Here is a 26,828-nt window from a genome sequence, read left to right as displayed (position 1 = left end):
GTCGGTTCAGCGTCATGATTTTGTGTTTTCGAGTTAATGCAGGATTGATGAATCCTTTGCAGAAAAATGAGGACTAACCAGGCCATAATAAGTGGGTTTATGAGACAATGACGCACCAAACGTAATGAAAAAATGTCCTGAGATAACCCACCCTCCCTCTTCCTCCCTCTGCTCTGCTTTCATCTCTATCTCTTATGATTTCCTTTAATGTTTCAGCTGCGATCAGCTGTGCGTAAGTGTGGCTCTGCATGTGTGTGCATGTTCTGTAAATATGAACATGTGTGTGCCAAACTGTGTGTAACATAAACCTTATAGATCCATCTGGAAACATCTGTGAGGCATTAGAGATCACTCACCCCAAACCAAACTACACAAAAGCAGCATATTGGAGGAAATCAAGCGAAAAAATCGGCTAAAAAAAAACATTTTTCAGTCTGTTTAGGATTTGTTAAATTCAGATGTGATTCGGCTCCGCGTGACTGGGAAGAAATAAAATCCACACTTTGTCACTTTTTCTCACCTGTAGGTTCAGCGCTGCCTGGGGTGATGGAGGCTAATGAAGTGTCGTGAGATACTGGAGACAGCAGCGAAAAGCTGAACACGAAGAAAAAGTGAAATGCAACTGTAGGAGGGAGAGAGGCTCCTCATCTTCATCTCAAGGATTTTTCTGCTGTGTTCGACAATGTTTCATCAAAGACGTAAAGGATAAACACAGTCAAGTTGTGTGACGCATTTCAGTCTGGTTTTGTTACATAACATCCAAACAGATTGATTTTTCAAAAACTGCCCTACAAATTTTTAAAAAATGACATGTAGGTATATTTCTAAAGACGCAATCCAAGCTCGGTTTGAATCAATCGATTGCGACTCTGACGTCTGATGATGCAATGTCGTCATCAGAGTGACGGGGGAAGATTTGGAGCTCATGTTTCTCTGAGGGGGGAAACCCTGTCAGCAGAGCATGTAGATTTGACTGCCTGTTTTATTACACCCAGAGGTTGATGGTGTCCTGACACACAAATCTGGTTTGATAACATGAAGGCTGTCTTAAGGTATTACTTACAAATCTGATAATCCTGCAGTCTGAACGGAGCTTTAATGTATCCTGAAAGGCAGCAGGAGACCGGCGGTTTGTGTGGTTCAGTGAAGATTTCAGCTCAGTCATAACAGAGATGAGGTTCAGATGGTAGATTGTGTAGCTGCAGTGCCAGTGTGAACAATCTGGGACACAGCACAAATAGTAAAGAAATGTGTTTTAAGTGGAGCTCATCGACTGTATAAAACATGGACGTAGCCTCCGCGTCGGCACCCGTCTGTTCCTGAAACCGTGGAATGAAGCCAGTCCGTGGACACAGCCACATTGGATTTTGTGCCGGCCTTCCAGTCTTTCTGCAGCCAGGCTTGAGCAAATCCTGGATGAGCGGCAACTTTTAGCACTTCCGAATAGGCTTCATTTTCACTGATCCAATGTTGCCCCTTGATGGTGCCACATTAGTAAAAAACATGGGTTTATGGGATAAGCAGCAGAGCTAAGTATATTAAGGTGCCCGGTGGGTGTCAGCAATTTGCAAAAGCCACAACAAAAATGCAAAAGTAACAACAATGCAACGGAAGTACAGCCACAACAGAATTCAGAGGGCAGTCAGTGGCGCAGTTGGAGAGTGCGCTCGGTCGATGATCGGAAGGTTGCAGATTCAAGCCCAGCTCTGCGATGTGCAATGTGTCCTTGGGCAAGACATTTAACCCCAAGTTGCTCCCACTGCTGTGTCAGTGGTGTGTGAATGGGCAAAAAAGGGCGTGAATGTGTAAGATATACAGGTGGATATCTAACTTAGAAAAGCTGCAATCCATCAGTGAGTGAATGTGAGCGCAAATGGGTATGAATGGGTAACTGTGACCTGTGGTTTAAAGCACAAGCTTTGAGTAGTCCATGACTAGACAGGCGCTATAGAAGCTGAAGTCCATTTACCAACGAACACAGAAAAGTTACAAAAGTAAAAGATTTTCTTTTTTCACCGCGGCTATGATGAATATAATGCTATAATGCTAATGTAATGACAACTGATTCATAAAGCTATAAATAAGATGACACATTACCAGTTGTTGTATAATTGTGTAACAGTCGGTCACCACAGCAGGTGGCATGAGTGCTTATGTGTGTTGTTGCTGTTCATAAAGGCAGAGAAAGACACAATTAGGGTCAGGTGTGAGGCCTGCAGTTTTTGACCGTCATCTCTGTTTACTTTAGTTTTTCTTCTACAGCCCATTTACTGAAAGGCTAAAAACAGGCCTGATTTGCCTGAAAAGTAGCCCGCATAAAACTGTGTTTTTCCGAAAGTTGGACCTGAAACACGGTATTGAGAAAACTGACTGGGGAGGCTCCTAGGGATCTCACAGACGCACCCTTCTTTCTTTACTTGATATAGTGGGTTTTTTGTTTTGTTTTGTTTTTTTTCTAATTTATGCCGGGGAAGCAAACACGTCAACTGTATACTAACTACAAACACCCCAGTGACCACAGGAGGATTTCAACAGGCCAGATCAAGCCACTACACCGGTGAATAAATAAACAAAATTACGATGAAGGATGTCAGAAAGTGACGCCCTTATGAAGCTATAATTATCATAGATGAAGCTAAGAAAGTCATTTACTTAGATTAACAACTTTTCTGTGACCGCTGAGATAACTGGCCTCTTTTAACATCAGTTGTTGTACTTCTGTTGTGTTGTGGCTTTTGCAAATCGTCTGACACCTACCAGTCACTGTAGTATATGGGTTGGGCCCAAGAAGAGATTGCCAAACATCTTATTCTGCCGGGGACTATGATGAGGTTCAGTTGAGAGATTAAGGGCACAGTCATGCATTTGAACTGAGCCGTACTCAAGCATGATCCCCCACTGGAGAGTACAACCGGGGCCACACTACTCCATTATGAACCAGACTTTAGCAGGTATCACACACATGTATGGCCCACGTACGTCATCGTGAAGCGTCTGTTTGCTCAAAGTGTGATCTCATCAGAGTCAGCACAATGAGACACAGAGAGCACTGCTACGACTTTAGAGACTTCTTGACTTATGGTAGGACGTTTTGGTCTGACACAGCCTCTGACAACATGTTTCTGTTGAAAATGGTTGTCAAGAGGAGCGGTCAGACGTCATGGATTATACCCCATGTCTGTGCGCATAAAGTGACACTGGCCAAATGGACTGGGTTTTAGGGTTGAAGCATGCTTAAGCTTGGTAAGGTCTGAAAGTGTATTGCAGCTTTCCAGTGCCTTAAAAGCTGCATGAGGCAGAGATAGTTCCTGCTGTATTGTATGGCTTCCTGCTGTTTCCAAGAAGCAGCCAGAGTTCAAAATTTTAAAGTTATCTTATTCTGATTTAGCCATGCTTTAAAAGATTACATGCACATATACAGTATTCTTGTGTTCAGGTGTAGCAAATGTAAATCATAGCAAACAAAAGCGTGCGGTCAACAAATATTACCGCAACCCATTAATACCTCTCTCCCTCTTGCAAGTGAAGCAGCCATATAACTTTACCGGGTGACCCAAACCTGAGCATCACCATGGACACCAAACAAAAGTATATGAACATAGAAAATCAATCACCAAAACCAAAGCTGGGCTCCTACAACCGTGTCCTTAGTTGTATTGCCAGTGTGAATGATCTGGTTTTGACACGGTTTGTTTTATTCTTAGGTTACTAGGTGTTGTTAGGTAGTTTCCATGCTCAACTTCCTATCTACCTCAATCTGCTTTGTGTAAAACTGATGTGACATAGCTCCAGTATCCAGCAAAAACAGGACTGTTGAGTATCTGCTGCAACCTGCCGGAGCAGGGATGCAGCTGGAGACACATCTGGTGTGTTTTGGCCACGAAGAGGAAGGAGCTGAGCAGGTGACAGGGAGGAGGAACAGGGAAATGATGAAGATGAAGTACACCTGATTCTCTCAAGGAAGGAAATGCAAGGAAACTAGGGATGGACCAATGACTATAACGCAGAAGTACTAGCAAAAACTGACAATTGTTATCCGTCAAAGCTCTAGAAATGCTAGAAAGACTGGGTTTCATTTTTGACTTTTAGTCACAATCTGAGTTGTTGATCAGCAGAGCCATTAAACATAATTTAAGGCCAATAGAAAGAAAAATAATTGCACTGACACATCAAAACAAAAGGTTTCTCCAGCAGAGATTAGTGGTTATTGCTCTGACTTCCTGGTCTGTCTCATTACAGCCTCTCTAATCAATCATCGATCTATCCTCTGTAAACACTGGATCCTGTGGTTAGCCTCAGCGGAAAACAGCCACACTGCTGTGAAACTCCTGAAAATATCAATCATGCCTCTATTTTTTTTAATATCTTGTGGTTATTACTACAGATTGCTGCATTTATGGGTTTACATCAAAAGATTTTACCTCGACTACTGCCCCACTGCTTCATCCCTCCATCCATTCCCCTCTTCAATCACAACTTTGAGTTTCCGTTCCTCATCCAACCATCATCATCATCCTCACCATCAGCAATCTCTTTCCCCAGTTTCCTCCATCCCTCTGTATGTGTGTGTGTGTGTGTGCACACAAGCAGCCTTTCTAAGCTAAAATCAATATGATATGGAGTGTGGCCACTTGCCGCTCAGCTGCTGTCAATCGAAGTGATTGTCACAAACACACAGAAATGAAGACAGCCTCTGTTATGTTTGATTTAGCTCCACAATGCCTGCACAGGATTTCTCTGCTCAGTCTCATTTCTCTAAAAGGAAAAATGTGAAATTTGTGTCACAGATCGTGCATTTCCTTTTGCATCTCTGTGCAAAAGTCTCAGCCATCACATCCTGAATGAATTTGAGGGGCATCAAGATTTGGTGTGTACACTTTTCATCCATTCCTGCACAAAAATGAGATTTTGCAGACTTGATTTGCAGACAAATCCAAACAGCATGACATCAACAACCTGCTGCGTGTCTGCAGTTTTGCATTGATTTGTTTCTGACGACCCATTTGTGAGACTTTAATGTAATTGTAGATACTTAAGTGTCACATAATGACTCTGATTACACAAGAGGCACAAACTGGCTCGACGTGCTCCATGAGCTGCTCTCCTCGTTCCTGTTTTCAGGTTGTAGGACAGTTTTAACGGCACAAGCAGAAAAAGTCAAAGATCGTTGAAAGAAGCACATTGTTCATTGTCGTCTCTGTCTGATCTTTGTGTAAAGCAACCGAAACATTCCCAGTTTTACCCCCACCTTCCCCCAGGTATTATTTTCAGAAGGAATTTTTATTGTCCTTAAAGATTTGACGAGAAGCAGAGCTTCATGTAAAGTACACCTCTGAAAGTAACACTCAGAGGTTGTTTTATTCTCCTCCAGCTTTATATCTGAGTTCTGGGTAGAGTCGAAAGGTAATTTATGAAAGTAATAAGAGATGAATCACTGTCTGCCGTCGACTGTGTATCTGTTTCTCTCAGCTTCCCACATCCCATCAACCCGACCCGCTGTTTGTTACGAGTGGATCATAAAGGCCGGTGAGTGTTTTCATTGGCATCCAAGCCTCTTTGTTCCCCTCATTTTACAGGCTGCAGGTCTGACTCAGCAAAGGTTCGGTTTCTTGCCAAAAATCAGCCAAGGTGAAACTTTATTCAGAGAGGATTGCAGAGTTTCTGAGCAGCATCCAAACAACGCATGCGACTGTTTATGGATGAAAATGAGGAGAGCCTGCTCGCAAAGAGTTCACACCCAGAAAGTTCTGAGTGAGTCTTTGAAGTTTGGGAGAGTTTGGTTCATGTTTGTCTGGCCTGGTTTGATCGTTCAGAGATGTCATAAAGAAGGTGTAAGAGGACGAGAATCAGAGAAAAGTTCAGTTTTGACATTCGAACCTGAAAATCAGTGAGTCACAGCAAAACTTCCAAAAACAGAGAAAGGAACTCTCCACACTGTTCCCCTCTTGGTATAAAGTATCCTGTCAGCTTGACTCGATACAAAAGTTAATGACTTTATTGGCTTTTCCAAAACGGATCCATCCATCCATCCATCCATCCATCCATCCATCACCTTTACCACTTTTCCTTTTCAGTGTCATGGGGTTGCATGCATGTTTTCCAGCTATCATTGGACATAAGGTGGGAAACAGGGTTATCCCTGTTTACATGGTACACCAACCAAAACAGCGACACACAGATCATGACACATCATGACATATTTTTGTTGCTAGGCGCTGCCCAAGTAGCTGCCTGTTGCAGCAGCTCTCTCTTCTTTGGCCGTTTCTTGTATTTTTTTTCATCTCTTTTCATCATCTTTGTATTTGGAGTGGATCATTACTTTGTATGGTTCATTTGTTGGTCATGGACACCAAACTTTTTGTGGCTTCAGCGATATTTTACTACTTTTCTCTTCTCTACTACTTTTCTCCTGGAGATCCTACATGTAACCATGGCTGCATTGTTAACATGTGAAATTAGCTGTTAGCAGCCTGTAGCATGTCAATGCTAACCAGTGTAAGGCTTGATGATTTCCCTCAAGGTGAGGAGGAGGAGGAGGTGAGGATGACGTGCTGGTTCTCGGGTGTGAGCTGGGAGGTGACGACGTGGACCTGTCCTTCCATCCATCGTTCTTGGGAACGTGGGATCTATCACCGGTGGGATGGACGAGCTAGCCGTGCTAGCCCAGCAGCAGAGGGGCTGCCAGAGGGCAGAGTGGCATCGTGCTGTTCACGGACGTGGCTGACGGAGCTGATCCCCTCGGGGATAAATAAAGTATTTTCTATTCTATTCTATTCTATGACACAATGGGCTTCATTTCAGCTTACAGCAGCAACAAGAACAACAGCAGCTGCATGGTGGACTTCCCCTACTCAAAGGACCAGGATTGCTTGGGAACAGAGCAAGCACAGAACACAAATAGATGTTCTTTTGGATGGGGATATCCCGATAGACGTATACAAATGTTTGGTTTAGAAAAGGAGGATCCCAGGGGTAAATTTTGGGGTTTTTCAAAAGGGTTATTGATGTTTTCATGGCAGGTTAATTCTATTATCCTGAATATGAAAGGGCTACTGACTGCATGTAAAAACAGCCAATGAGTCAACTTACACTTGAACTGCTTTGTGGCTAGTCTGGCAGGTCACAGCTGATATGTAGCCAACCCATTTTCATCAGAAAAATCTAGCAGGACAGGAGGTCATGCACAGAAACTACTGAAAAAACACCCAGTGACTTTCAAAATAAAACAAACTGCATGAAAACCAAATCGTATTTAGCTTGACTACGAAAACAAATGGACATAATGAGCAAAGCCAGACCAGGAGTCAACAGGTTTAGGTTTTCCAGCCCAACATGAATGAAAAGAGACTTATCATTGGAGTGGTAAGCGTGGGAACTCCTCAGTCTGTGACTCCATGTAAAGCGTGTTGGACTGAACACACAGTGGGTGTGAGTTGACTGACACAGTCTCAGATACAAAAAAATAGATTTTTGGGCTATTTTTTGATGGGTCAGGCTTTACAGGGTTAAGATATATCCAGGGGAATCATCATCCTTTTCTTCTGTAGCAATAAATTCCACTTCTAAAAGCCCTGCCTGAAGGATGTCTGATCAGTGTTTGACCTTAACTAGAAATTCACGGTTATGGAAATAAACATTTACAATTAAGTTAAAGTTTAGTTTGGAGAAATTTCCGATGTGGAAATAAAAAAAAATGATAAAAAACAAGGCTCATAATGCAACTCTTTTAAAAACGCATCAGTAACTTGCTAATGAAAGACCTCTACAAAACTTTTTAGAGTCCAAAAAGCTTTGAGATTTTTATACAACTGACACCAAGATATTATCCCAGATTTTACAAGTTATCTGAATCAATGTGAGTTTTCCAAAATGTTCAGATTTGAGTTGAGTTTATTTACTTATTTTCTCTCAGAACAAATGTTGACCCACAGAAATACACACCATGAAATGAGATATCTGGAGTATTTCCCCTGTTACCGGACAAACTAAACTTCAGGGCGTAAAGGTCGTCTAAACTTTATCCAATAAACAGGCGACCTCTTCCTCCATGTGGCTGCTGTTTACACGTCCAGGAAGCCTTGTAATCCAAGTGTGTGAAATGAAACAGAGCAGGTACACAATTCAATAAACCAAACTTCTCCACTCCAGTTTGAGGTGAAGAAAAGCCAACTCACTCTTTTCTAAGCTCTGCCTTTTGGTCTGTAAATCCTCCTGAGCTGCTCTGGAACAAATCTGTGTAGCTCTTTTGGTTTTCTGTTCTTTTGTCCCCACAAACACTCTCCACCCCCCTCCATCTGAGGAGCTGTAGCTGTAATGACGCTTGATGGAATTACAGTAAAAATATTGATCTGTGGCTGGCTGAAACACTGAACAGATCCCTGGCTCGGCTGCCAGCTTTTCTCGGCTTCCAAGGACTGTTTTTGTTCCTGGAGAGTGTCGGAGTAGGCGAAGGACCACCTGGAATTGGATTACAATAACATGATTACGAAATGTGGAATCTGGAAAGATTCACTCTCGGTTAACTTAAGACCTCAAATTATCTTAATAAAATTTGGGGGAAGTTCATGAGTCCCAGAACAAGGGATTGGTTTCTGGTGTGGCTGGAGAGGCCATTTGTTTTCTGTCGGTATTTTATGCTGTAGAAATGTGGAATAAAGATGGGAACGATTGGGGGAAGGGGCAACCAGCAAAACCCTTAGGTGATCTTTCATTTTAGTCCTTTTAAACTTTACACTTTACTCTGATTTGTAAAGTTAGAAAAGTAATCTTCTGTTTTGACCTTTGATACAAACTTATTGTGGAAATGACTCAGACCCAAAACACACTGTCTTTAGTGTGAATGCTGCTTACACAGGAAGAGAGTCTGCTTGGAGAGCTTTGTGTTGGGTGCATATTTGCTGCATGAAGGGATGGGATTAGGAATTAGGTACTTTTACAGGTACCAACCAAAAGTACCGGGTACCCATTCACGAAATTATATATATATATATATATATATATATATATATATATATATATATATATATATATATATATATATATATATAAATATATATATATATATATGTGTGTGTGTGTGTGTGTGTGTGTGTGTGTGTGTGTGTGTGTGTGTGTGTGTGTGTGTGTGTGTGTGTGTGTGTGTGTGTGTGTGTGTTAAACTGAAAAAAACATAAGATTTTATTGTGAAACAATTAGTTTTTTTGACCACATAAACACAAGAGTGCCAAAAATTGGAACCGTTAGCTACCGATTGCCAGGTATAGGACACCAATACCGCTTTGTTTCAAATATAAAGGTACCCATCCCAAGCTGCATGTATGCTGCATGTATACTGCATGTATGCTGCCTGTATGCTGCATGTACGCTGCATGTACGCTGCATGTACGCTGCATGTATGCTGCATGTATGCTGCATGTACGCTGCATGTACGCTGCATGTATGCTGCATTTTGGGATGCATTTTGGCTGTATATTGGCTGCATGTTTTCTGCATATTTGCTGCATGTGTCCTGCATGTCTGTCGCATTTTGGATGGAAATCGGCTGCATTTTGGCTGCATGTCTGCTGCATGTTTACTGCTTGTTTGTTTCTGGTTTATATTGGCTATATTGGCTGTACATTTGCTGCTTGTTTGCTGCATATTGGCTGCATATTTACTACGTGTAAGCTGTATATTTGCTGCTTGTTTGTTGCCTGTTTGCAGCATATCGACTATAATGTCTCTTTGACACACTCACCACAGACCAATCCACATCAAGCCATGGTGTGACGTAGCCTATGTGCACAGCTGCCAAGAGACAATAGATGAACAATAGGAACACGAGAAACAGCTGATAATGGCTTGAGACGACTGCTGCCGTTTTTGTAAAGTTAACTTAAGAATCAAAGGAACACTGACAAGTACGAAAGTCTGCTGACGTCACATCTGCACATCACTTCTGCCCCTGCAGCTCTGGCAGCTCTTCCCTGATTGGGCGATTAGAATTTAGCCGAGTGAATTTGTTGGTCAATGGAGCCTGGCAAGATGGATCTGCAGGATTTCAGAAACTAGATCAGGTAGGTCCATCTGCTCTACAAGATTATCATAAACTGCCCATGATGCAAATTTAAATGTCCTCTGGATCAATACATTACAGTAGTGTTTGAAGATGTGCATGGTACATGGTACTAAAAGTACAATTCTTAATGCAAGTCAATACAATAAATGATTTAATCGCTTAGTTTGTCGCTTTACCTGAACAAGAGTGATCTACAAGGTCAAGCTTTTAGGGAAACAGTCTATTTTACTTTTAAGGCAGGTCCTTTATCTGGATGTTCTTTTGAAACACTGTGTGTAGACTTCACTGGACTGATACAGTGAAGGAGTGAGAGCAGGGAGACATGATTTTGACAACTTTTTATCCGACAAAAGTCAAGTCTCTCTATAGAAGCACTGATCAACCTGCTCTTATATGCTGTAGGGAACTGACACATTAGATATTTTTCATGCTTGTGACATAAATAAAGGTGAGCCAACACAACCTTCAACTTTTAATTTTTCAGAGTGCTTTGGCTGGTTTAGGAGGAACGGCAGTTTTTCACACGTATGCACCGACTGGAGGTTGTCGCCTGGTCCCATCAGAGTGGTTTCGCTCAATGTATGATGGTTTTTGGTCTGTACTGGATTTATTCACTGTTGGTTTCCTTTTTTCATGATTTGCTGCCAGTACCCAAAGTATAAAACACTGAATATTTAAACTACAGAAATAATTCTTTGGCTTTGTGATCACACCCTGCAGGGTGTTTTAACGCTGATGATCTGAATCCCTGTCAACACTGAATGAGTCACCCGTCAGTCCATGAAATGTTTTATTTCTGTCCATCAGTGAAAAGTCAAACTAACAATTTAAATCCTGAAATCACAAAAACCAAAAGTGAAAAATTGATATTTGATCAACAACAACAGCAGAAATCTGAGAGCACAAACATGGAGGCTGACGGCACGCTGAGCTGAGCTGAGCTGAGCTGAGCGGACAGCAAAGAGTGGAGGAATAAATAACAAGGCTGTAGTAGTTTTTCGTGTGTGTGAGTGTGTGTGTCATGATTCATTGAAACACACTGGCCTAAAAACAGAGGAGGATGATTGAGTCATGGTTTCAGAGTGTTTACAGCTCCTCAGCCCGGCTCTGATTATTGTACCAATAAAAGCTCTTTTATCATTTTATAAGCTCTGTAAAAAGAACTTACACACAAAGACTCTGTTTTTCTCCCTCGTCCTTTCATGCCTATGTTCTCTTCATCTCGACCCAAGACTGTACACAAACTTTTATAGCTCACGATTATTACCTCCTGTAACTGCTCCAACTGTTGTGTTCACCAGAGATCTGGGTTTCTGGCTCAGGCCCAAACTTCTTCAGACCGTTGGATGCCGGCTTTCCTCCTCGTATCAGGCGGAGATGGTCAGAGTAATTGAGGAGGACAATAACAAAGAAAGAGGAGCTGTTGGAGTTATCTAATCCTGCTGGCATCTCTGGGATGACGAAGAAACAAGTCACCAGAGAGTGAGCGCATTGTGTTTTTCTTCTGCAGATTCTCGTCTCTTTATTTGTGTTTACAGTCAAACTTTCAGAGTTTGTCATTTCTGTTTTTTGTAGAACAAATCTGGATTTTACCTAATTTTATTGCAAGATGTGTTTCACAGGGAGCTTTTAAGGAGCCTTGAGTTTAGACAACGGAGACAATTCATTGTACAATCCAGGAAGTGTGACATTCCAGCCAGAACAGGTGTAGAGACATGTCCAAAGTCAGACCTGAGATCCATTTTCACACAGCACCTGGTTTTTCATCTTACAATGGATAATGACTACTTTCATGCTTTCTGAATGGGTTGGTGAAAATAAACTTGTCTTAAATGTTGAAAAAACTAAAAGCATTTTTGTTCAAATCAAGAGCTCAGCCAATCACTTCAAGGCTCATTCATTGATCAGGTTCAAGACGTAAATTAACTCGGTGTCACATTTGATGGCCAGCAGACATGGGAGAAGCACATTAATAAGATTGTTAAGAAAATAAGTAATGGGATATCCTCCATCAGACGATGCTCCCCCTTTCCTACCCCTGACAACAGAGTGTTGGTGACACAGGCAGTAGTTTTATTTCACCGGGTGGAGCCAAAGCAGATCTTTCTTCAAATAGAAAAATAAAGCTACAAGACTCACTCTAGCACGTCCATCAGGTGTGACGCTGAGCAAGAGTCAGAAAGTTGGCTCATAGCTCAGAGAAGACAAGAGATTGGTGTGTAACCTAGTACATTTGTGTACATCTGTAGTCGACGACTACACAGAATTAGAATTACAGATAACATTAAAAAAAAAGGAATTCTAATTATGTCTAGTCAGAACGCTTTTGGGGATATCTTGAATTGGAATAATAGATATCTACAATCCATTTTCAGATATCTGAAATGACGTAGCAGATATCTTGAATGAGAAAGCCCATACACATGAATGGTGAAAAGTGACGTCATCGCCAAGTCAAAATGACTTTGTAGATATCTGGAATGACAATTGTGGATAGGTAGAATGTATTTGGAGATCTGAAATTTTCTTTTTTGCTTAGGCATAACTGAATCACAGATATCTGCATTGCATACATGGACTGTACAAAACATGGCCATATTCTCCCCGATGTCACCTGTCTGTTTCTGAAACGGAAATTGAAGCAGATCGGCTATCACAGCCATATTGGTAGAGGCAAGGTCTTAGCATACAGCTATAGTCACATGACGGCCGATTTAGAAACAAAATCATCCTCCCGTACAGTGTGTGCTGATAGTGACATTAGGGACTCAGACAGGAGACTTTTTTTTTTTTTTAACCAGGCTGTAAACAGGTTAATTTCTGCTTTGAAAATGGCTTTTTTTGGCTTGGTGTGTATGTGACTTCCGGTAATTCTGGAGTCAGCCTCAGGACAGTGGAGATACAGCAGATTTTAACACTTCTAACATCCTTAGACCGGAGGTTGCTGCTTGATCTCATATCCAGACCAGCATTTAATGTTGAAACGGATTACCATAAAACTTCTGTTTCAGACAACATTGTTTTTAGTGACGTAAAACTGCAGTTTGAATTGGACAACAGGCCAAAACGTATAAAAATATGTGAGGTTTACTAGATACCTGGCTACGTGTGGACATGGCTTCAGTTAAACAAAAAACAAGGACTGATGCAGCGTGCAGAGCTTTAATGTACAGAGCCATTACAGTAATGAATCATTTACCAGCTTCTCCTAATTTATCACAATGATACAGATTGAAGGCTCGGTGAAGGATACGTGCCATTAGACATGACAGCTCAACGTGGCAGCAATTAACATGCTCAAACCATGACTTAGCCCACTTTACTGTCAAAGATCTCTGAATCAAGTCTAATGTTGGCAGGTACGCATTTGGTATCAAGAGACACCTGAGGGACAAGTGAGGTTTGATTTCAGAAGTCTGGGATAAAGGAACAAGGATGTTTGAGGACACTAAGTGACTCATTTTTACAGAAGAGAAATAGTTATCAAATAGATTTTTCATATTTTTCTTTCATGGTTAATAAATTGATCAGAAAGAGCTCCTGGAGCTTGGTCATTTTCACTGAATCCAAAGTTTGGACTCCCCTGGTTCAGAAAATATAGCAAACCCTAAAGCATTTAGCGTTTTTAGAAGTCAGATCCTAACGCTGAGTCTTGTACGTCCAGTGACCCATCTGAGGAGCAGATATTTGGTGTTGATGTGTCGTTAATCTGCACCAGAGGTTTACGCAGTAGCCTGCCACGATTGGAGTAACGACAGCTGTCTCTCATTGGCCCTCGCCTCACCTCACAGCTCCCAGATGGCGGTGATATGCTTGTTCCCTCCGCTCGGCTGATCAGAACCACCCAGCACGCTGGAAAACAACCTGATCCGCTGCTGCTGCTGCAAGAAACATGAGCTCTCAAACCCCAAAAAGTCTGCAAACAGACAGAGAGACAGCAAACAGAGGAAGCTTTATTCAACCTCAGGAGGTATCAGGCGTTATAACACCTGGTAATGACAGGCAGAAATCAGAGTTACGTTCCCTGAGGCACAAACAAGCTGTAACCAATGAGCTCATTCTACAGGTGAGATGTGTCAACAGAGCAGACACTGCTTCGACTTGTGTTAACACATGTATGTCATAAATTCCTTTCCACATCTTCCACAACACAGCCCGCGGCCATGCTGTTATATATTCTGCTTCCATATGACACTTCCTGGTTCAGCTAAGCTGCTTGCACTGAAGCTGCAGGAGTCACGACGTGTGTCAAGAGCAGCTTTCGCTCTGTGTAAGTCTTGGCAGGATTTCATAAGAGACGCTTCTTGTTGCTACGATTTGAGCACGAGTATACAGAGTGGAGAGAGGCAGCTCTAAACCGCAGCTGACAGGGAGGTAATCAGCTTTACTGGAGCCTGTTGTTCCTCAAAAGCCTGGGACCATTTTTAGTTTCATGCCGTTTCTGGAGTTCATGATGTCATCCACTTTCTTCTCCTTTGAGTCCCCGGTTCCGTTTTTTAAAACCTGCCATTTGCCAACCAGGAAGCGGAGAAAGTAAACCTGTGATTCACCCCCCCTCCTGTGTTAATTTACGTTTCACTGCTCAGAGCTAAATGATACTTCCTGGAGTTCCAGTGTGTGTGTGTGTGTGTGTGTGTGTATGTGTGTGTGTGTGTGAGAGCAGATACCAACCACAGGCTCAGTGAGCATCAGCAGAGAGAGGAGACAGAGAAAAACAAACTGAGCTGAGATGGATTTCCAGCTGAATACGAAGGAGAGGTTCTGTTTAAAGATGGAGGATGTGAGCTCATCCTGAATATACATACGAAAAGAAGAAGTATAGGGGTTAAAGATTTAGACCGTACCCTCCATAAAGACTCAGTGTGGCTTTGTGGATCAAATTATATGAACACAGGGAGGGAGAAAAAAGCACCATGGCATGAGAGAAATCTAAAGATACAGGAATTATATGCACAAAGAGAACAGAGCTGGTGTGTTTGACCTGAGGAGGTTTTTCTTGAAGAACCTGGTCTACCCAGTAGCTACACCAGCAAAGGACAAGGGGTCCATTTGAGATACTGTGAGGAACACACCTGTTTTGCAAATTCATGACAGGTTTTTGTTCATCTCCACAGAAATGTTTGGCTGTTAAAGGATGAGTTCTAGATCATGCAAAATGGGGAAAGTGAACTCATTTGTCTCAGTGTCCCATGCTGCACTGTGTTTTGTGTCTTGGATTTCTGTGAGGGGTTCTGGGAGAATCTGAGTGGAGCAAGGTGGCAAAAACAATAGTTTTTTCTTTTTCTTTCGAGAGTCTAATCACTTCTTGACTCTACCTCCCGGCATATTTACAATCTCCGAAAAAAAGACACAAGAACAGCAGCTGTCAATCATCGATAAACGTGATGTGATGCCTCATTTTTGACCTTTTATAACAAATGAAAACAAAACTCTTCAGAAAAAAGAGGACTTGAACACAAGGCAGCCAAATGATATCTTCAAACCACCACAACATTCAGATATGAGAAACATTTCTAAGATGTGTATTCTTTTGAAAGTTTGACCACAGCCCATCTGGAATGACTGGGGAGATAGATTTTTTGACCTATACTGCAGCCAACCACCAGGGGGAGCAGTTTTTGTGGCAACCTCACTTTCTTTCACATTCTTTTAACAGTGCATGGGCCGTACCAAATGGTGTTCAATATAGTTATGCCTATACTAGGGGTGTCAAACTCATTTTCACTGATTAGCATAATGGTTTCCCTCAAAGGGCCAGATGTAACTGTAAGACAGTATAAAATGTTGCTAAACGTGATGTAAAATAAATGCAACAACTGCTTTAAAACTGCACCCCCAGAAAAAGAGGGCAATTTCTGTTTTTGGTTGTGGCTTTCTTGGAACACATCCTGCTGAGATTGCAGTTTGTATTTTAAATCTTACTCTATTCGTTGTTTTTCTTGAAGGCCCACTTTGGCGTATGTAGCTTTGTGTTTGCCGTCAAAATGCCACTGTAGATTGTACTCTTTGACAACCACAGAAAGCCAGAAAATGGAACTGAGTGAACACACCAGGATCTAGTGGCGGGGTGCCGTCACTTAGCAGGTAACACAATCACTAGGTATTATGGGAAACATAGCTTGGTTTTCACCCCTATACTGAGCCCTCAAGTCATCACTGGCTATAACCTTCAGAAATACAGAAACTGTTCCTTGTTCCTTGAACTCACTCTGTCTTAGGTCAAAGTGCTTTTCTTTAATTTGCTCATTCATCCTGGTCTGAGCTACAGGATGATCTGATGGGCATTGTGCACTTGTCTTAGTGGTGAATGCTGCTAATTTATTTATTAGTCAGGACTCCCTTGTAAAAGAGAGTTTGCTTCCTAAAGATTAAACTAATAAAAAAAATTATCAGAGTATAATTGATAAAAAATACTATAACTTTGTAAGATTTTTTCCTAAATGCAAAGAAAATGAAAACAGTAACGGACCCAGGACAGACCCCTGTGGCACACCAAAGACCAGCAGAGAACAAAAATTGTGAGCTAAATATCTCACATGGTGAGCTGGTGTGATCGAAAAGATTTCTGCATTCAAGACAAGTGACCAGAGAAGGTAGGAGGTGCAAGTTTTGGCAAGTTGCTCAAGGGTTTTTACTGTACAACACAACACACTGGATAAACTAGTTGCAGAATGGTAGTAGATGGAGCTACACACCTGCACAGAAACTACACATTGTGGGGTTTGCTAAACTCAATACAAGTTATAATGCAGGGAGACAGTTAAAACCCCTTCCCCTTGGTAAGACCCCCCAAAAACCTGAACATCTACCAGTACAACTTGTATTCTAGATATTACGGTAATGTGGTCCACTTGACAGTGTTAGAAGTAGATTGTTTATAGATTTATTTCAGATGACGACACCTGCTTTGTTTTGGTTAGGCCCATCAATAAATAACTCCAAACCAGGAGCATTTAAACTTCCTGACTGGAATATGGAAGGATACCTCTGGAGGTAAAGCAGAAGGTGTGTTTTTCTGAAACTTTGTTGAGTTGAACCCAAAGTGCCCCTTATATTTATGCTCCAAAGGCTGCTGCTGATATCCACCTGTACCTCCTCCCGTCTCAGAAACCTGACAGCCTGATTGGTAAATGATGACTGATGGTTGCTCGACGGGAGTCTTGAGAACATTTCGGGGTCAAAGTTTCTGGTCTTGTATATTGTGGAGCTGCTGTATACAGTACAATCCATCACTTCACTCTGGTTGGACTTCAGACGCTCGAATCGCGTGTTGGCAAGCTGCAGCCAGAAGCTATAGAGACAATAAATCTCATTGTGTCCTTAAACATTCCTTCCTCGGGGCAGTGAGAAGTGGAAACTTCTGTGGAGCAGTCTGAGCTGACTATCAGGTGAAAAAAAAGAGGAGAACACTGGTTTTGTATTTTTTCCACATTAAATTCCTCATCCATCACCAAGCGGCAGAGAAATACTGTAAGTGAACATCTGTTTCAGGTTTGGGAACAGAAACAGGTAATGTGGGCTTACTGCGGGGTTTACACAGAGACGATGAAACAGGTGATCCAATTTACTCCAAATTAACATGTTTTTCAGTTCTGGAGGGGAATTGCTTTGGCACACACAGATTACTTGAGAAAACATGCCAACAAAATCTGCTCACTCCTGGCTCCTAACCTGTCTGCACCGCCTCCCGTTTATACAACTCAATTCTTACAGAAAATACTGTTTCTGAGGCTGGGAGAGGAATCTTGGAGACATCTCGCCACTGAAGCTGCTTTTACTAATGTGCCATTCACTTAGGGTCACTAACAGCCTCATTAAAGAGGCGGTATTGTGCTTTATTTAGGCTTTATTCGGTCCAAGCTAAGAAGGAAGTCCCTTTTTTTTTCTCACAGTGGTATTATATAAAAAAAACAACAACTTTATTTTATCCTTTATCTGAAACACTTCATTTAACTGCTGTCTCTTTTAGCTCCCTGCTCCAAAAACCCTTTCCCTCTAACTAGCCAGCTCTTTGGAAGCCTGACCTTAGTGTTTGAGGCCCGTTCCTCCAAAGTCTTCTGGCACTAGATGGCAACAGATGCAGCCAAAACAACTTAAAGCATTTACTCCCACTAATCAAGGTTTTTCCCTCTAGTCTAAACTGTGTTTTGTACATCGCTTTGGACAAAAGTGTGTGCTAAGTGAAAATGTAGAATCGTAGAAGCAGTTAAGATATGACCTTATTTAACGACGTCATCATTTTAGCAAGTCTTTTGAAAATCGCTTACTCTTTTTGGAGTGTTTTGATCAGTTCACAGTCAGATTCATGGATTTCCACGGCATATCAATATGTAAATGATTGAAAATGTTAAGCATGGAATCCAGCATTGGAAATTTAACACGTTTGAAATATGGAAGAGCAGAAACTTTTGTTTCTCTCATGACCGTAATATCCATGATTTTTTTTTTCATTGTACCTGAATCCTAACATTAGGGATGTTTGCAAAGTAGTTTTTGTAAATGTGTTTCTAACCTAAGATATTATGGCCCTATGATATGTCTCCCAGGATTTTCACCATCCATTGTCTTTGTGGCTACTCAGCAAATGACGAGCTCAAAATGATCACACTTGGTCAGATTATTGAGGTGTAATATTAAAAGTTCAGCCTAAAATGTACCAACGCATCCAGATTTGGTCACTAAAGAAAACACAAATGGGATAATTATGTGTTCAAATCAGACGTCGAAAAAAAAAAAAGACAAAAAAGTGTTGAAATCAAAATTAAAAATTTTGGTTCTGGGAATGAAAACTATGAAGAAAAAAAAAAGTCTTTTTTTTTTTTTTTGTATTTTTGGTGTCAAAGAATGGTTGAATAAGAAAAGGGAAACTTGATTTGCTTACGAGGGGGTCCATACAGGTTGAATGTTAAAGGTCCCATATTGTGCAAAAACCACTTTATTAAGTCTTTTAGTGAAATTTGTGGGTCTTTGTCTTTCCTTCCGGCCCACAAAATGTGAAATTTAATGACAAAATCTGTATTTAGTAGAGCTTGTGAATGTAAAATCCTGACCTGTTTGGAATGAGCTGTTTGGAATTTCCAGGGTTTGCCCACGTCAGTGATTGCCTTTTTTGATCAATCAGGAGCAAGTCTGACCTGATTGGTCCACAGGAGCAAATACCCCCCCTCCCCGCCCACTCCTCTCCCTGCATTTAGGGAGAAATCTCTCCAGCAACGAGGAGAGGAGTGTAAGTGTTTTTGGCTGTAAACAGCCACATAGTTCCATGTACGAGCTTCCCATCTTGGAGACAAGAAGACAAGACTAAGTGGCTAGAGTTCATTTATCAAGGAAATGTACCATCTACACTCAGTAAAACTCAGTCACTTCACGGCCGACTGCTTTTCCAACTTTGGACAGTACAACAGAGGGCTAGCGAAGAGACTGGTCTTGAACCCAGGCGCATTACCAACCATCCTCCAACAAACCTGGGACCCTGGAAATGTGAGTATTTTAAATGTTGTGTGCTGTGGAGCAGATGTAAGAGCTTTTCCTCAGTGTCCCCCCTGTCTCTGTGTTAGCTTCAGGATGCTAACTTTAGCCACAGTTAGCCTGTTGTTTTAGCCTGTAATGTTACGGTAAATGAGCTTCGCTGTTTTCTAAACATTGCGCACTCGGAGCTCGTGGCGCCGCTCTCAGTGACGCTTAAGAGCGGGTCGGTATCAGCGGTGGCTCATTTACATATGAAGGCCACGCCCACTAAATCAGAGCGTTCTGAACAGAGGGGCTATGAGAGCCTGGAAACAATGCTGCTGTGCTTGATTTATTGGCTTTTTGGACCAAAACATGTTACTACCATTTCATGAAGACATCAATGATCCATATTAAACTGCAGAAAAGGAGCAGAATATGGGACCTTTAACTATTTGGGACCATCCTGTACGGGCATTTGCTCTCATAATGGTCTAACCTTTTCTAGCCAGTGTTTGTTCTTCTGGGTTGCCAATGTGGGCCCAAAACCAAAAAAGTTAAGGCCCACATTGGCCATGTCACCATGTAGCCAGGTTTTGTGAAAAAGGAATATTCACACCCCCTCGTTCGTATTTCAAAATACTTTCGTCCACACCAAGTGGGCAAATTCACTGATAAGTTTGGCTCAAGGCACGCCAAACCCATTTTTTGTAGTGTTTTTCAGTCGTAAAATCCATGCCAGCCAATCAGAATGAGCCCCCGTCATTCAGCTGTGACGTTTGAGAACCAAATACTCTGTTTACAGGCGTCCACACGAAACCATTAAACCAGAGTTTTCCCAAATCTTCGCTTTGGCCGGGTTTACGAAAAACATTTTGAACAATGACAAGTGTTTCCAGACTCAAGGGTGCTGCAAAGTATCCTGCTACCACGTCTCAAAAACATTACTGGGACATATAATCAGCTCAGCTCTTAGTTCTTCATAAAACTGATAACAGACTCCCTGAAAGCTCCTGTTACTGTACTTTTAGATTATGTAACTTAGTGCTGTATGAAGATGTGTTCTCTGTGGGCTCCACTGGTTTAAATCTGAACATGTCATCATTTTGCAGGTGGAAACTTCTTGACTTATTCTCTTCTTTTCTTTTGTCTTGTCCTGAAAACTTTAATGCATCTCTCACCACTCGACTAAAAAGACAATAGACAAAGGCGAGCTTCTCCCGAGCACCCTGAGTGCTGAGTCAGACTGAAAACACAAAGAACACATCACACCTGTCTCTGCCATCCTTCTGTGTTCGCTTCTTCTTCTGGGATTGATTCAGAAAACAATGAGTTTGTGCTTCAAATGTCTTACGCAGAGCAAAAATTGCAGCTCGGTCCGATCACATTTTGATCCCTTACTGTTTAAGAAACCTTCAAACACACAGCTCCTGATTAACTAATGCTGTTTTAAATCCTTTAAATCATCTTTATGTTTGTTTTACAGCCGTCATTCCCTGGACGAGCTCTCATTCTTTATTTTAATTTAACTCTACAGCTCCTTGAGCTGTGACTGATTTATTATGAAGCATGTTGGGCTGCATAAAATAAAAGAATGAAGGAAACTGTAAATCATATTAATTGAAATCCTACATTAAGAGGTAACTCAAAATTAGGTATCGACTGGAATGTCATTCATAGGAAGCAGAATCTTGGATTTAAAGTGACCCCTTCTGGTCTCTGCATTCAGTAGTTTCCACAAATGCGCCTCATTTCAGTATTTAACTAAAGACAGTCAGATAAAGAACAGCATTTCTCTCCTTTTTCCAAAGCGTCAGCTCCAGTTTTCATTGGTTCCTTCAATAATCTTCTGTCTCTTTTTTTAGCATTTCATCTGAACAGCTTGTGCAACTAAAGGGTTAAACTGTGAGCGAAATGAAACCCCAGGAAACAAAGAAAACAGTTCAGCAGGGTGACTCACCTTTTCAAGGTTGTTGGGAAAACTTTGGACTTGCAAATTTTGCAACTGGGTTTCGCTAATATATTCTTGTAATTGGGGATGCTTCTGTTAGCACCTCAGCCTGCAGGTTATCACCAAGTGATCAAATTAAAAGCTCCAACTGTCTCACCTCATCAGGATTCATCTGACACACATGAAGTGATTCTTATAATCTGAAATGCTTTGTGTTAAAAAAAAAAAAAAAAAAATCACATTTCAGGCTGTTTCAAAGGTAAGGTCTGCAGAATTTCTGTTACTTCTTAATAAACAACATTCAAACTAGGCTCCTCCTCCTTGGCTCAGTGCCAGCGGCAGCACACACCCACTGCCTCCAACCATAGCTACGTGAACACATTCAATAGCCCAGCAACCACCTGTAGCATCTTGTTTCTACATGGGAGAGGCTCGAGAGCAGTGCCCCTGACTTGGCATGCTAGCACGAGCTAATCACGGGTATTTGAGGACGCATGGTTAGCAGAAAGCTAACTCATCTCTCTGTTTGTCCTGTTCTGCTCTCCAAGTTCCTGAAAATGCGTGAAAGTCGAGCCAAGCTTCACCCTCGATTAATTAAAAGCTTTATCTGTTTGGAGTTCAATTCACGTTGCTTGTGTCTTTCTTCCTCTGTGCTACGTCCACTTTTGTAGTTGCTCTGATTAGCTTCTGCTCGCTATTATCAACATGCAGAGTCACTTGCACACTGGGTGCGCTGTGATTGGCTGATATATCTACAAAAAGATCCTGATACAACCAAAACATCAACATACAGGCAGAGGAAGGGGCTTGAGGCAGACAGACACTGACACACATGTATAGAGCCCTGTAGGAGACAATTGAGCAGGATTCTTCCTGTTAAAGTTGATTTCATTTATTTAGGAAAATCCAACAGACTCTACCTTTAATGTTTAATTCCTTGGGTGTGCACAAGCTTAAATTGTTGGGGATAAAATACACATATTTGCACTCTTGGATAATAATAAGAACAGATTCCTAAGCAAAATGCACATCTAGTTAGTGCGATGGACAGCAAAAACTTAAATCCAGCTTTTGAGCCTTATTTTGAGTTACGTTTGTTTGATTGCAACATTCTTATCAATTTTAGATTACAGAGATTTGTTCCATATGACAGCGTCAGATCAATGTCTTCAACAGATCGACGCTGTGTATCATGCCTCTGAGGTTCTTTACCAACTGTAGACCTTTGACCCATCATTGTGAACTGTATTCTCGAGTGGGATGGGCCTCTTTGTCCACCAGGAGGCTGGGACATTGGTACACTTTCATTTATAAGGCCATCCTTGGACTACTGCCTTCCTACATTTGCAACCTGATCACTCAGAGATGTGTTGATTCCTATAGTTTGCGTTCAAACGACCACTTGTTGCTTTCAGTTCCATTTGCCCACACAGAATGGGGTAAAAGGGCATTTGTATACTCTGCTCCTTCTGCATGGAATTTGTTGCAAAAAGACTGGAAATTAACTGATCTTGTTTCTATGAATGCATTTAAATCCAGACTGAGAGCACTTGAGACAGCCTCCTTAAATTGTACCTGTTTTTCGTAATATTAATTTTGATTTTAATTCGCCATAATTTTACCGTGTAACTTTGCTGACTCTTGGCCAGGACTCTCTTGAAAAAGAGGTTCTTAAAGGGGGACATATCATGCTTGTTTCTCCTTTTCACTCTCAGTCATTTAGTTCCTTCATTGGCCCACAATAGCATTCTCAATATCCTCATTTTAGGCCATTCTGAAGATCTTGTTGAAACGCTCCGTTTGGAGAATGACCTCCAGTAACCTAGCAACGTCACAGCCATTTGTGCTCTGATTGGTCAGTTCTATCAGAGGGGCGGAGGGGGTAGAGCTAGGGGGCGGTTTTTGCAGCATGGCAGTATTTACAAAATCGCCACATTGAATGGGGCAGACCGAGCGAGTTTGCTGTTTGCCAAAACGTCACCGTAAGGCATTGATAGCACTAATAAAATGGCAGAGTGTAGGATACGTCCTTTTGTTTTGGACCCCGAGTCAGACCCGGACGGTTCTGCAGCTCAGGAGGAAGAAAATCCACCTCGACACAGATCATCTCAGGACGCTTCAGTGTGGTGAGTCAAACCGGTACTGTAACATGTATAGTTTATACGTTTATACTCGGCTCTTGGTGGGTGTATCCCTCGGTGGTGGTTGTGTGACTAACTGACATCACAGAGGAGGAGCTGCTTTATCAGATTACTCCAATAAAAAGAAAGGATTGTGTTGTCACGACGTTTGAAATCTCGCGGTCATACTGCAATAACCTATTTTCAGAGGCATCAAATCTCGTTCTAGGTTATCAGAAAAAATACAATATCTCATTTTTTGAAAATTCAGGGGGAGAAAGGTCTTGTTTTCAAATTAATTATATTATATGTAAGTATTAAATCAGAGATCAGCATGATAAGTCCCCTTTAATCTCAATGGGACCTTCCTGGTTGAATAAAGGTTAGATAAATAAAAATAAAAAGATTAGTCTAAATAAGAGCCACATTCACCAGACAAGTCCAGAACAAAAGTCTGTTAAGATCAATCATGACATAAAGGTAATAAAGAAAAAAATAGATGTCTTAACTGCTTGTGGAAAAAAGAAACTTGGTTAAGTCGTCCTTTCAAAAAGTTTTCTTACCCCACTGGTGGATGTTTTAATTCTTTTCAAGGATTTCAGGCCTCATTCTTGTCTTTTTACGTCTTGAGATAAAACTTTTTTTGGACATGTCAGGGGGATGTGGCTCATATCAGTTTTGCTGTGTATTCATGACAGAGACTCGTCACTTTCAGGATCACTTGAGCAGCTAAACTTTTGTCATTTATATTGTACACACATTTACAAAACACACACACACACACACTTCTTCTGTTTGAACAGGGAAAATGAAACTTCTAGAGATGTCAGGACTTTGTACTTTTAGGTTTATGAAGCAAAGCCAAAAAGTCTAATTTCCAATGCAAGAGGCTGAAGTCCAGCTGGACATCAAAGAGACGGGAGCGCAGAGGTGACTGCATGGAAATGAAACACTCATATGAAATTCATAATGCACTTAATTTACTTTCTGTGACAGCACGGGGCTTTTGTTTCCAAAGAAGTTTCTGCAACTGCTGTCCGGTGAAAAAGTCAGAAACTGACAGTCAACCTGAAGAGTATCCAAACTGCATCCCTGAAAATAGCTGCAAACTCAGATTTTGCACACTTTAAGGAGTAGAGTCTGTAAATAAAAGGTCTTTGGCAGAAAATGTAGTGATGTTTGTGAGCCAAATACTCCTCATATCTTGCATATGAGCTCAAAGTCTCAGCAGGATGGTGGAGCTGCTTTAATGCGTCCCAAGAGACAAAATCAAAGCCCAGAATGTCAGTTAAATACCCAGCACTGCTTATAAATCTTAATTGATACATGCATATTAATAGATCTTCTTTAATCTGCTGTTGTAAGATTTTCTGTGAGAGCGTAATATTGTCAGGAGGCCTGAGTGTGTTTTATCCTCAGAAGGCCCTCTTTCCCTATGAATAGCTCAGCTGACCTCAGCTGGCTGTGAGCTGTTTGAGGTCGATCAGAAGCGGAGCAGCGAGAAGTGACAGGCAGAAAAAGGTGACCAGGGTGACGAGGGTGTGTAACCACAAGAGGAAACCCAGTCTGTTTACCTAAGTGATGTTTCAGAGCGCTACGGGCACCGACCTGGTTTTTCTCAGGGTGCTTTCAGCCTGGATCGACTTTTTTCTCCTCCTGAAATTGGGCCTGGGACTTTAAGACAACATTGGCTTTGGCACCAGGGCAGGAGCCGGGGAAGTGACGGGACTCTTAAAGAAGTTTCTCTCCCTCCTGCGCTCTGATCAACGTCACGTCACACTCGACTTTCACAGCGACCAGAGGCACCGGTTTGTGTTGGTTGACATCTCTCCATGCCGCTGTGATGAGGTCAGAGTCTCCAGTGGAGGTCAGAGTGAAGGCTGTGGAAAGACTCCTGTTACCTGCTCACATATACGAGCTGGATACGTCAGATTTTAGCTCTAAAAGGTAGATACGATGGACTGAGAGAAGGAGGCTGTCACATCCTGTTATACACAGAGGAACGCCAAAGATTTCTCTCCCGTCAGACAGATGATGGGACCTGACAAAGACATCGATTTCCGTTATCTCCAGAGCCCTGACAATCTGCTCCATCAACACTTGTACAAACATCAATCACAGAGCACTGACACCAGCCCGCTGGAACTGAGGGATCGACTTGCTTTCATTGTGATTTGATTTGGTGATGACTTGTTGACATTTTGTCCTGAAAACATCAGAAAAGTAAATGTAATGTAGTTTACAGGATCGATTCTGTTCATCCTCTGTGGAGGATATGGCGTTTTAATAACCATCTACCTGATGTTGATAACCTGAATAATTGGTGGGAGAGTGATAGCTGAAGGGGCGGGGCCTAGAATGTCTGAGATTGATCCAGAGTGTCCCTTAAATCTGATCCTGACCTTTAGGTTTTCAGACATCTTTCTCTGGATCAAAGCGTTGGACGAACAGATGAACTGTTTTCGATTTTGGCCAAAGTACCTTGTTGCCTGGAGGCAACATACCCATTTTTGGCCTTTCACACCCACACAATACATTCCAGTTGCCATGAAATACTTTTAAAAAGCGAGAAGACCTTGAGGAACCAAAAGAAGTGTTTGAATTTGCAATGTGACCCTCTGGAGGTCATGCAGAATCTCTTTTTTGCAGAGTTTCTTGCGAGGACCAACTCGGCCAATTTCCCTCCTTAAAACTGTCCAGTAACTTTTTTACTGAGCATCTCAGTCTAGAAAAAAACATGGTCATATCAAGACAAGTAAAGCTTAATCTCTCACAGTTTAATGCACTTTAATTGCTAACTAATTTAAGGACACATAAACATTTTGTCATACTGTCTTTGGGTTTACGCACCATTCAAAATCAAACTGGTCATTAAATTTGTTTAGGGCGCCTCCAGTTTCACCTAGACAGATATGATGTCAGCTTTAGTAAAGTGCAGACTCACAATGTAGGCTCTGGTCTACTGGAGTGAGTTTTGTGGGCCTTCTTTACAGAGCACAGGCTCATATCCTCCACACATTTTTCAATTCATTTCAATGGGGCGTTCCTCAACCGCACAGTGTTGCCTTCAGGCAACATTCAGACATGAGGTCTTATAAAAAAAAAATTTTTTTTTTAAAGTTATTTTTACGTTTTTTATACTTTTTATGACATGCATTGTAAACTGTTGAGGCCATCAAGCATTATCCATGTGTTTCTGAAAAAAAAAAAAAAAAAGTGTAAATAAATGACTCTCTTTTCATTACGGACCTTA

The sequence above is a fragment of the Halichoeres trimaculatus genome, unplaced genomic scaffold (assembly GCF_033239565.1).
Source record: "Halichoeres trimaculatus isolate MK-OKI-2021-1 unplaced genomic scaffold, fHalTri1.1 fHalTri1_scaffold_3, whole genome shotgun sequence".
Taxonomy (NCBI): Eukaryota; Metazoa; Chordata; class Actinopteri; order Labriformes; family Labridae; genus Halichoeres; species Halichoeres trimaculatus.
This window is presented reverse-complemented; position numbering follows the sequence as displayed.